We start from the raw sequence: 11022 nt of genomic DNA, 5'->3' as shown, positions 1-11022 counted from the left end.
TCATAACAGAAGGCTAAGTGGGAGCATGCACATCACAAGGCCAGAGCAGGAGCAAGGTGGGAGGAGGGGTCACACACTTAAACAACCAAATCTCACTCACTGTTGCAAGAATAGCAACAAGGGGATGATGCTAAACCATTTATGAGACATACACTCTTGTGACCCAGTCATCTCTCACCCAGTCACTTCCAATACTGAGGATTACAATTCACCATAAGATTTGGGCAGGGACACATATCCAAACTGTTTCAGCCCCCAAGATGGTTCAGAACTCAGGACATTTTAAACCAATTGCCACTTGAAGGCTGTGCCAAGAATCAACTTCCATTCAACTGGCCAACCCTTCATGAGCAGCTAATTGAAATTAACTGAAAATATGGCTATCTGGACTGATGCTTTAGTGGTTTAATGAATTAAATCTATGACCCCAACTCTCTCACTGACTTAATTGAGCAACTATCTGAACAACCTGGACTGCGGCATACTTGAGAATGAGAAGTGCCTAAATAAAGTCTATTTAAATAATTTGGAAGTCAAACTTGATGAAAAAGATACTTGAATTTAATTAGACACAGGCACAATGTATTCAAGGTCATGAGTGAACACTGTATTATAGAGGAATGTAAACATGAAAACTAGCACCTTGAGCAGGCGGATATATGGCTCCTAGTATTAGGTTGCTGCAGTAATTGCAGTTTTTGCCATTGAAGGTAATGGGGATTACAATTACAATCCTGTTGAAAGTAATGGCAAAAACCACAATTACTTTTGCACCAACCTAATAATAGCATGGTAAATTTCCTGATTACATGCAACAATTCAGACTTATCAAAAAGTTAAGAGTATAAAATGTTGCATCTGAGAAAAAAATTTTTTGACCTTTGAGATCAATATTTTAGTGTTATAAAAGCAGAAATAGAATGTGAGAGAAAAGTTAAAAGCTGATGGAAAAGTTGAAGGACAAAGTTACCATTCTAGCCAAGTAAAAAGATATACCTTTTGAAGGGGAAAATAAACAGAGGGTAATGACGTGTGACCTGTAAATAATGTGTAAAAAAATATAGTAAAGGTTGAACTTCTGAGATACGAATCTCAAAAGTTTTAAAAAGAAACAGATTTGAGAATTAAAAATTATTACTGCGTGTAATCTCATTGAGAACAAACCTTTTTTTTTTTTTTTTTTTTTTTCCTGGCTCCAAAGATCTCTTACTGATACCCACTTGAAACACTTTGGTCCTTAACTTGTTAACTGAGTTGACAGGCTGATGGCTGATCTAGGTAAAAGTTTCATGGTAGCAGAAACACTTCCTGCCTATAATATATCAAAACAGGTTCCTGAATAATGTGTGTGAATGTCATCAGGGTCTCTTTCTCATCTTCTTCAGGGTTCTATTAAGCTCCTGGAATTTGTGAATCTGACAGATGAAGAAATTCCCATAGCCCCTGGCGACCTTGGTGTACGCAATGTGGATCATGTCCTTGTCAATGTAGAAGTCAACCTCTGAGGCTGACTGAAATTCACCATCCAGGATTGAGATGCCACTGGTCCACACCAGGTTCTTCATCTTGTATTTGAAGACAAGAAGCTGGATCCTGAACTCCTGCTCTGTGAGGTCCAGGAAGCCAGCCAGCTTGGCCACAGGCATGGTGGTGTAGAGCTTGAGGAAGCTGCAGATGGTTGAAAGCTGGGCCTGCTGCTGTACTTCATCTGAAAACACCTTCAGTTGCTGCAGGAAGGGCTCTTTGTGGTAGTTGGGGTGCACATTATCATAGTTGGGCACTACAGGCGACAGGAACTTGGGTCAGGAGTAACTGAAAAGTTCTTCACAGACTTGTGGGTCACCTTTCTGCATGTGCAGCATCTTGTCCGTGTATTTCTCCTGCAGCTGGAGGTGAATGCTCTCATCAGTACTCATGGGATACATCGTGAGGGCAATGGCCAGCAGTGCATGCATCTGCTCATTCTGCTTGTTAATCATCTCATAGTTGTATGTGGTCCTCTGGAACATGCTCTTGGTCCTCTGGATGTAGAGGAGGATGCTGGTAAAGACCCAGATGGCATCCTGGTAGCAACACATCATCAAATATGCAAAGCCAACATAATAGTATGTGGTGACCTGGCACTCCGGCACATGGGAATACATACTCTTTGATAAGTTCGATGGAGAACAAATCTTAAACTTATTTAAAAAAAAAAACAACTTTTAATTGACTATTAATGTATTTTTAATATTTTTATTTTTTATTTTTATTTTTATTTATTAATTTTTTTGAGACGGAGTCTTGCTCTGTTGCCCAGGCTGGCACAATCTTGGCTCACTGCAAGCTCTGCCTCCTGGGTTCATGCCATTCTCCTGCCTCAGCCTCCCGAGTAGCTGGGACTACAGGCGCCTGCCACCATGCCTGGCTCCTTTTTATATTTTTAGTAGAGATGGGGTTTCACCTTGTTAGCCAGGATGGTCTCTTTCTCCTGACCTCGTGATCCGCCTGCCTTGGCCTCCCAAAGTGATGGGATTACAGGTGTGAGCCACCGCACCTGGCTGTATTTTTAATATTATGGCTAATTTTAATAAGACCTTATAAACAAATCTAATCCCAATCTTGATTACAAAAGAATTTTATAACCTTTTATAATATTTTTATTATAATATATTAATATATTTTAATTTTTAAGACTTTTCATGTTATTTTATAACTATTATATCCATTTAATGCTGTTTATCTTTTAAATTTTTCTTTAAAACAATCCCTCAAAACCTCTAAACTAAGCAAAATTATGTTTCCCACCATGAAATTTCAGGGTTTTTTTCCTAAAAATTTCCAGATATAGGCCACTCTAATATTTGGTTTCAGATTTTCACATTTATACTCAGAAGACTTTGGTCTATAATTTCCTTTTGATGGAATGTCTCATGCTGTATTTGGTATCAAGATCCTCCTCATCTGCTGAAGGCAGTGTGGTTGTGTTTTTTTCTCTATCTATTCTATTAAAGATTGTGTACAAAAGTGGTGTGGGGAAACAGTACATTTTTCTAAAAATAGGAAAATAAGACAAAAAGCTTGGTGGAAGAATCAAAAGTACAAATCAGTAATAATACTATAAAACATGTTCATAAATCCATAGACAAATTGGAGTAGGGGAAACAAAAAAATGAGGAAGACATTTTGAGTACAAGTGAACTGGCCTATTTAAAGAAACCACAATTAGAAGATGAAAGTGAAACCTCAGCAACAGTACATAAAATTCCCCATATTTGAGCGTTCTTTGTGTGACGTTCCAAAATTGACAAATGCTGTCAAACTTGAACCTCAAAGCTCACAGAGTGTGATGATTAGAATGGAAGGCAAGATATGCTTCATCACATGATCACAGTGATAGATCACGGTAGAATTTTCAAATGAATACATGCCACATTATGGGGTCCAACTGCTGCTATTTTGACATGGGTAAAAGGGTTGCTTAGAGTACATGTTGCATTTCAAACCTGAATCCCAGACCCACAGTGTTATTCTCTGTGTATGAAATAAATGTTAAATCAGGAAAAAAGACCTCTCAAATATATTTGATAGTGAACATTTCAGAGTGAAGAGAGAAAAAGGTAACATGTTGAGAATAAAAGGAGTTCCATGCTTGAGTTGAAATGCCCTCCCCACCCATTTCTGCTGTTCCTGAATCACTGGACATTTCTAGATTAAATAATTTAAAATTTGTTCCAGATTTAGTTTAAAAAGCATTATTATAAATTTAGTTTAAAAAGTAATTATATAAAACGGTCTTTTATCACTTATGTATTTTACCTACATTTTCTCTCTATGCAACTAAGTTTATGTACTTGTTTCTGAATCTCTTTGAAGTTATTGAGAGATTCTCTATTCATGTATACATAAAAGGCTGGCTATTCACTGAGACATTAAGAAAAATGAAGCACTATTTGTTCACCAGCCAGATATTTGAAAACATATAATTAATATTTTTTTAAATGGAGACTTCTGATAACCCTAAATTCCAGGATTAAATATGTGTTGTGGCACATCAGTCAGCCTGATCAGACACATTCTTATGATCTGGTCATGAGAATTAGGAAAGGGAAGGGAATTGACAAGCCCTTTAAGCATGCAACAATAAAAATTCTAAAATAAACATGAGAGAGTTGTCATGTCTAAAACAAAGTAGATACCCTTTTAGATATGAAATAGTTCAGTACAAATTTGTATCACCGCTGATTCATTACAAGTTTCTAGAACTATTTTATCAAATGGGTCATCGATTAGATATAAAAATTGCATTAATATAGATGTTACCATTTTTTCAGGGATTATTTAATTGGCGGGGTAGTTGACAGGGTTTGGGAAGGAACATGTAATATTTCCTCACTCTGAGTATAGAATTTTAATGGTTAATAGCTAGATTAAAAAATATTTGTGTGTGTAAGGCACCATCACAAACATACATATACACATGTCCTGTGACTCAGGAATTTCATCACTACCTGTCTCATATGAAATTTAAGATTTAGTGGTGAAATGGAAGAAAAACTAGAAAACAGAGTCACATCTCTGCATGCTCAATTAGAGGAGAAAATAAAAAAGATTTGGGAACATAAAGAAAATAGAACCATATGACTAAAGGAACAGCTTTCAAAGAGCAGATCAGACTTTCATTTGGTTGAGCAAAATACTTTCCTTCCTGCTACCACCTGAGTGTCTACAGTGAATGAAGAGTAAATGAATAAATGTAAGCAAAGCCCTTAAAAAGCTTCCTCACTGTGTCAGTGCTGTATGATTGTTTAGTTAATAAATCTGGAAAGATGTGCAGAAACTTAACCATTGTTACTTCCAAAGGCAGAACCTGATAGGCTGCGGAAGAGGGAAAGAAGGAAACCTAGATTTCAATGTATGTTATTTTGTACCTTGTGAATGTCCTACAAGTGTTATTCTTGGTGCTTTTCCTGTGAATTTTTTTTTAAAGAAAGAACCACCACCACCACAAAATAATGCACAAAACAACCATTTTATTTTATTCATGGTTCACAGGGCTAGGAAGAAACAGAAAAGATGGTTTATTGCTGCTTATTGGTGTTTGGTGACTGCAGAGAAGACTTATTGGCTGGAGTTGAATCCACAGCAAAGGGTTGGCATCATCTGGAGGTGACTTCACTCACATGTCTGCAGAGGACATGGGGCTTTGGCTGCAGGGCCTATAGGAGACCTTCCAGGTACCCTGGGCTTCCAGGTAGCAGAGCAGTCTCAGGACATTAAGAGCTTTGACTTGGTGGTCAAGGGCACACAGGTGAGTGACCTGAGTGAACCAGGCAGATGCTTATGGCCTTTTTAAACATAACTTTGGAAGTTACACAGCATCACTTTCATGTCATGTGTCAGTGACAAGTGAGCACTAGTGTCCAGTCTGGTAACGTAGGCATAGACCTCAAAATCTCAAGGGGAGAATAGCAAAAAAATTGGAAACATCTTTAAAAAGCCACATGCATATTCTAGTTTAAAACAACTCAGGTTTTATCTCTCCTGGGCTTCCCACCACAGCTCTGGGGTGATCTTAGGGCTTGTGTTTCCTCCCCAACTTGGAGGCAGAGGAGAAAGGGACCTTGGTAGTGGTTGTGGCCAACGGTCTTTTGCTTATGTCCTGGGAGGTCCACCCAAGAGAGATGCAGGTCAGCAGTCACCCAGTCTCACTTATAAGTGGGAGCTAAATGATGAGAACTCATGGACACAAAGGGGAACAGCAGACACTGGGCCTACATGAGGGTAGGGTGGGAGGAGGGAGAGGATCAGAAAAAATAACTATTGGGTACTAGGCTTAGTACCTGGGTGATGAAATAATCTGTACAACAAACCCCTGTGATATGAGTTTACCTACATAACAAATCTGCACATATTCCCCTGAACCTAAAATAAAAGATTTTAAAAAAAAGTTCCTAGTAGCAGAGATGTCTCTCAAATATGTGATAAAAAATATGTTACTTTATCACATAGGCCAGGGGTAAGGTAATTGTGGGTTTTACTTCTGCCTCAGTCACTGTGAATTGATTGACAAGTAAATGCAAACATTCAGGGAAACTTACTGAGGCGTTATGGGGCAATAAAAACTAATGTCTGCCTTAAATGTTGCTCTATCAAGGAACCGTTTATTTGACTCTGTTGAATTTAAAAATCACAAGATTTAGGCCAGGTGCAGTGGCTCACACCTGTAATCCCAGCACTTTGGGAGGCAGACACAGGTAGATCACCTGAAGTCAGGATTTTGAGACCAGCCTGGCCAACATGGTGAAACCCCACCTCTACTAAAAATACAAAAATTAGCCGGGCATGGTGGCAGGTGCCTATAGCCCCAGCTACTCAGGAGGCTGAGGCAAGAGAATTGCTTGAACCCGGGAGGCAGAGGTTGCAGTGAGCCAAGATCGTGCCATTGCATTCCAGCCTGGGCGGCAAGAGTAAAACTCCATCTCAAATAAAATAAAATAAAATAATATAAATCACAAGATTTAACTATTTGGAATGGAGGGAGGCTTTATTTCTTATAGGGGGTTACAGCCAGCAACAGGCTGAGAAGAATGCCTCTGGCTAAGACCAGGGACAGGCACTTTGAAGGAACATAGGTTGGGATGGGAGCATTATGCTGGACAAGTTAGCTAAACATACATCTTCAACAGGTTACAGGAGGAGCTATGAATATGCATGAAGGTGGTCCTGATGCGCGTGTGTTGAACCAATAGGCATGTAACATGTGACCCATGTTCACTTTGGGATGGAGACCTAACATTTGAATGTATTATAATCAGGCCCTATCAGTCAAAAGGTCTTTTCAGGACATGAAGGCACTCAAGTGTGCAACCTCTGTAAACCCAGCCAGAACCAGTTTATGGTGGGTGGTCTTCTTATCAGGAGAAAGTTACTGAAATCAGTCTCTTGTCTAACCAAAGCTGTAGTTATGGTGCTTGGAACAGGGGTTGGGAGCCAATTAGTGTCTGGTGATGAGCTACAGTTGTTTCCATTTTGCTTATCTCAAGGTCAGTGTTTATTTAGCTGCTAGAGAAAAAGGAAAAACCTTGTGGCAGTCAGACCATAGTTTACTCTTTAAGTTTAAGGTGCTTGACCTAACCCTTGCCTGACATGGCCTTAGGTCTTGTTTATAATTTGGTATCTCATTGCCACGAAAGTCTGTTCTGCCAGTCTTACGATCTCTATTTTAACATTAATGCTGTCAGTTACTGTGTCTAAACCACAAACATGAGAGGGTATAATGAGACATGTCTGACCTCCATCTCGTCATGGCCAGCAACTCAGTTGTAAGGTTTTTCTGGGGTCCCCTTGGCTAAGGGGAGTGTCCTTCAGTTGGTGGGGGCTTAGGATTTTATTTTTAGTTTACAATTTCCGCAAAGGGAAAGGCTGCTGATAAACCTTAAACATCCTGCACTTGTGTTTCAAAGCAATAAATCAGACCTCTTAAGTACTAGTGGAGTTGTATACAATTTGTACTGTGACCACTTTCCCTTCTAGCCTGAAAGCTCTGTGAAGACAGAGGTCTTGGCTTTTTTATTTCTTAATACTTTTCTTACCCCCAAATTAGCACGTAGCAGCGGCTACACAGATGAGAATCTCTCTTTGTTCCCCACAGTTTCTACATTGAACAGTTCTCCCTGCCAACATGCAGCATCACCCTGTAGCCTTATAGTTTCTCCAACATCTAATATATTTTCTTCCAGTAACTGGAGACTGAGATGCTGCAGGGCCAGACAGCTGTGTTCTTAGCCGAGTGACAAGCAAGGCTTTTTTGGGCTTTTTTTTACCTTATTCACCTTAGAGTTCAAGCTGACCAACTCAAAACTATACACGTGGGGCCAGAAAATCATCAGCCTCTGAGTGTCAGCTATATGATCTTACAAGAGCTCATTAGAGATGAAAAACAGATTTGTAAATTCCAAAGCATATCTCTAGCTCAAGATTGCCTCTCTTCATAGTCTCCTTTTTTCCAGTGGTTCCAATAGGCAAAAACCATAGCAAAAATAGTTAATTTTGAAGACCTGTTCTGTTTCCAGTATTGAGAATTTAAATTCCAAGCTGCCCACTAGCTGCAAAAAGCAAGGAAGTTGTGTCCCACTCAATTTCCTCTGCAGCTTTTCCTGATCAGTGTGCTCCCTCTAGAATTTATGAAATTGAAAGCATTGAACATGTTATATCAATTTTATCATATCAATATGTTTAGATGTAATAACCACAAAAAACAAAGCCATTAAACATTTTTTTTCTATTACAAACTAAACCCATAGCAGTAAATCCAGCATTTGCAGTTAGGTTAGCATTACTGCTGTGGGAAAGATTCAGGTTGGAAAGCAGTTGGGGGAGGGTACAGGCGGTGGCAAAGAAGGAGGCAGCTCTTGCAACGGGGCAGCAGCTTGGCTAAAGAAGAGGCTGGATGGAGTCTTGGCACCCTCCCCACCCCAGCTTTGCTCCAGCCCTGAGAACTTTTAACATTTTGGAGCCACCCAACACTCACCTTTATAATTTGTCACTGTTGTGTTTTTTTTTTCCTCCCACCTACAGAAGAGAACAAAAAACAAAGCCATCACCCAGATGTATATTTTTCCCCTCACTTCATCCAGCACAGCTCAAAGAAGCTGTTTCTAACCCCATAGGTCACTGTGGCTTCTAAAAGCAGACAGCAGTTCAGCTGCTGCTCTCAAACCATAGGGGGCTCCATAGACACCCAGTTATCAAAGGCTTATCACCATTCCTCATCATTTTTCCTTTTCCCAAACAGTGATGGAGCCAAATCTTAGTGAGTCAGTGTTGTTCTAGCAAATTCCACTTCTGGCCCAGGTGCAATGACTCATAGCTGTAATCTCAGCACTTAGAGAGGCTGAGGCAGGGGGATCACTTGAGGTGAGGAGTGCAAGATAAACCTGGGCAACATAGCAAGACCCCATCTTTAAAGAAAAAAAAAAAAGAGCCCGGGATGGTGGCACGTGCTTGTAGTCCCAGCTACTCAGGAGGATACATATCTGTAGTCCCAGCTGAGGCAGGAGGATCACTTGTGCCCAGGAGTTCAAGGCTGCAGTGAGCTATGATTGTGCCACTGCACTCCAGCCTGAGTGACAAAGAGTGAGAAGTAAAAAAAGTTTGCTTCTGATGCCAGCTGTATTGGGGATTCCCAAGAACACTTCTGGATTAAACAAATTGCTAGGAGGACTGACAGGACTTGGCACATAGTCACACTATGGCTATGACTTATTACAGCAAAGTCAGCAAAGGGGAGATGTCACAGGGCCATGTCCAGAGGAAACTGGCACCAGCTTCCAAGCATCCTCTCCTAGTGGAGTCACATAGGATGTGCTGAATTCCTCCAGCAATATGCTGTGACAACAAATGCAAAATGTTGCAAATATTGCATTTGTTGCAAATGTTGCAAAATGTTGCTCCTTAGAGACTCAGTGTTTGGGCTTTTTATTGGGGACTGGTCATGTAGACACTGTCTATTGTGCACAAATCAAAATTCCAGATTCCCAGAAAAAAAAGCAGGTGTTCTGCAGAAACCATATTGTTCAGGTACAGTGAGCCATTTGATCAGTCAGGGTGGAGGGAACCCTTCTGAAATCCAGGTTCCCAAACCTTCCCAAAATTCACATTCCCAGATACCAGCCAAGGATAGGATAGCCATCTCAGGCCACTTCAGTGGCAACTCTACCTCAATAGATTTTTTTTTTTTTTTTTTTTTTTGAGACGGAGTCTCGCTCTGCCGCCCAGGCTGGAGTGCAGTGGCCGGATCTCAGCTCACTGCAAGCTCCGCCTCCCAGGTTCACGCCATTCTCCTGCCTCAGCCTCCGAGTAGCTGGGACTACAGGCGCCCGCCACCACGCCCGGCTAGTTTTTTGTATTTTTAGTAGAGATGGGGTTTCACCATGTTAGCCAGGATGGTCTCGATCTCCTGACCTCGTGATCCACCCGCCTCGGCCTCCCAAAGTGCTGGGATTACAGGCTTGAGCCACCGCGCCCGGCCTTTTTTTTTTTTTTAATAGATGGAATCTCACTCTGTCGGCAGGCTGGAGTACAGTGGCGTGATTTTGGCTCACTGCAACCTCCAGCTCTTGGGTTCAAGTGATTCTCCTGCCTCAGCCTCCTGAGTAGCTGGGATTACAAGCACATGCCACCATGCCCAGCTGATTTTTGTATTTTTTTTTAGTACAGACAAAGTGTCACTGTGTTGGCCAGGATGGTCTCAATCTGACCTTGTGATCCACCAGCCTCAGCCTTCCAAAGTGCTGGGATTACAGACGTGAGCCACCGCGCCCGGCCACTTCAATTGATTATTAGTTTGCAAGTTTGTAATGCTTTCAATGGTTCAACCCCTGTTTGATGTTAGTTCTGAGTTCAGACTTGTGAGTGACAGACATACTAAGGCAGCTGCGAGATTATCAAATTCACTCAGCTCAATTTTTGTGGTGGTTGCTATTATCTATTTTTATTTGCGTATATTTCAATGCCAGATACCTAAATTCAAGCTTAAACTTTGTGATGACTTGTTTGAAAAGTGGAGATTTATTAAATGAGCAAAGATTCCTTTTGAAGCTTTTTGTGTAGTATGCAAAAATGGAGAAAGTCACCAGCACATAGTAACAACTAAACATGGAAGATGTATGATTTCCTCAACTAATACTATATAAAGTGGCAAACAAATTTTTTTATTAAAAAGAATTCAAGGTCAGGTGCAGTGGCTCACACCTGTAATCCTTGCACTTTAGGAGGCCTAGGTGGGCAGATTGCCTGAGCTCAGTAGTTCAAGACCAGCCTGGGCAACATGGTGAAACCTTGTCTCTACTAAAATTGCAAAAAATTAGGGCATGGTGATGAGTAATTCCAGCTACTTGGGAGGCTGAGGCAAGAGAATTGCTTGAACCTGGGAGGTGGAGGTGGCAGTGAGCTGAGATTGCACCACTGTACTCCAGCCTGGGTGACAGAGCGAGACTGTCTCAATAAAAAATAAAAAATAAAAAAATAAAAATAATTCAG

The 11022-nt window shown here is 40.7% G+C and overlaps 1 pseudogene across 1 annotated transcript; it reads right to left on the bottom strand.

Annotated features, from left to right (window-relative positions):
- Positions 1 to 1191: 1191 nt before the first annotated feature.
- Positions 1192 to 4305, bottom strand: LOC112631025 (annotated as a pseudogene). The gene is made up of 2 exons (XR_003121060.1): positions 4219 to 4305; positions 1192 to 2180 (listed from the first exon to the last, which is right to left on the bottom strand). The product of XR_003121060.1 is annotated as a eukaryotic translation initiation factor 3 subunit L pseudogene (transcript).
- Between the last annotated feature and the right edge of the window lie 6717 nt (positions 4306 to 11022).

Source organism: Theropithecus gelada, chromosome 9 (genome assembly GCF_003255815.1).
Source record: "Theropithecus gelada isolate Dixy chromosome 9, Tgel_1.0, whole genome shotgun sequence".
NCBI lineage: Eukaryota > Metazoa > Chordata > Mammalia > Primates > Cercopithecidae > Theropithecus > Theropithecus gelada.
Note: the sequence above shows the minus strand (reverse complement) of the source record. Positions and strands in the feature narration are given on the sequence as shown.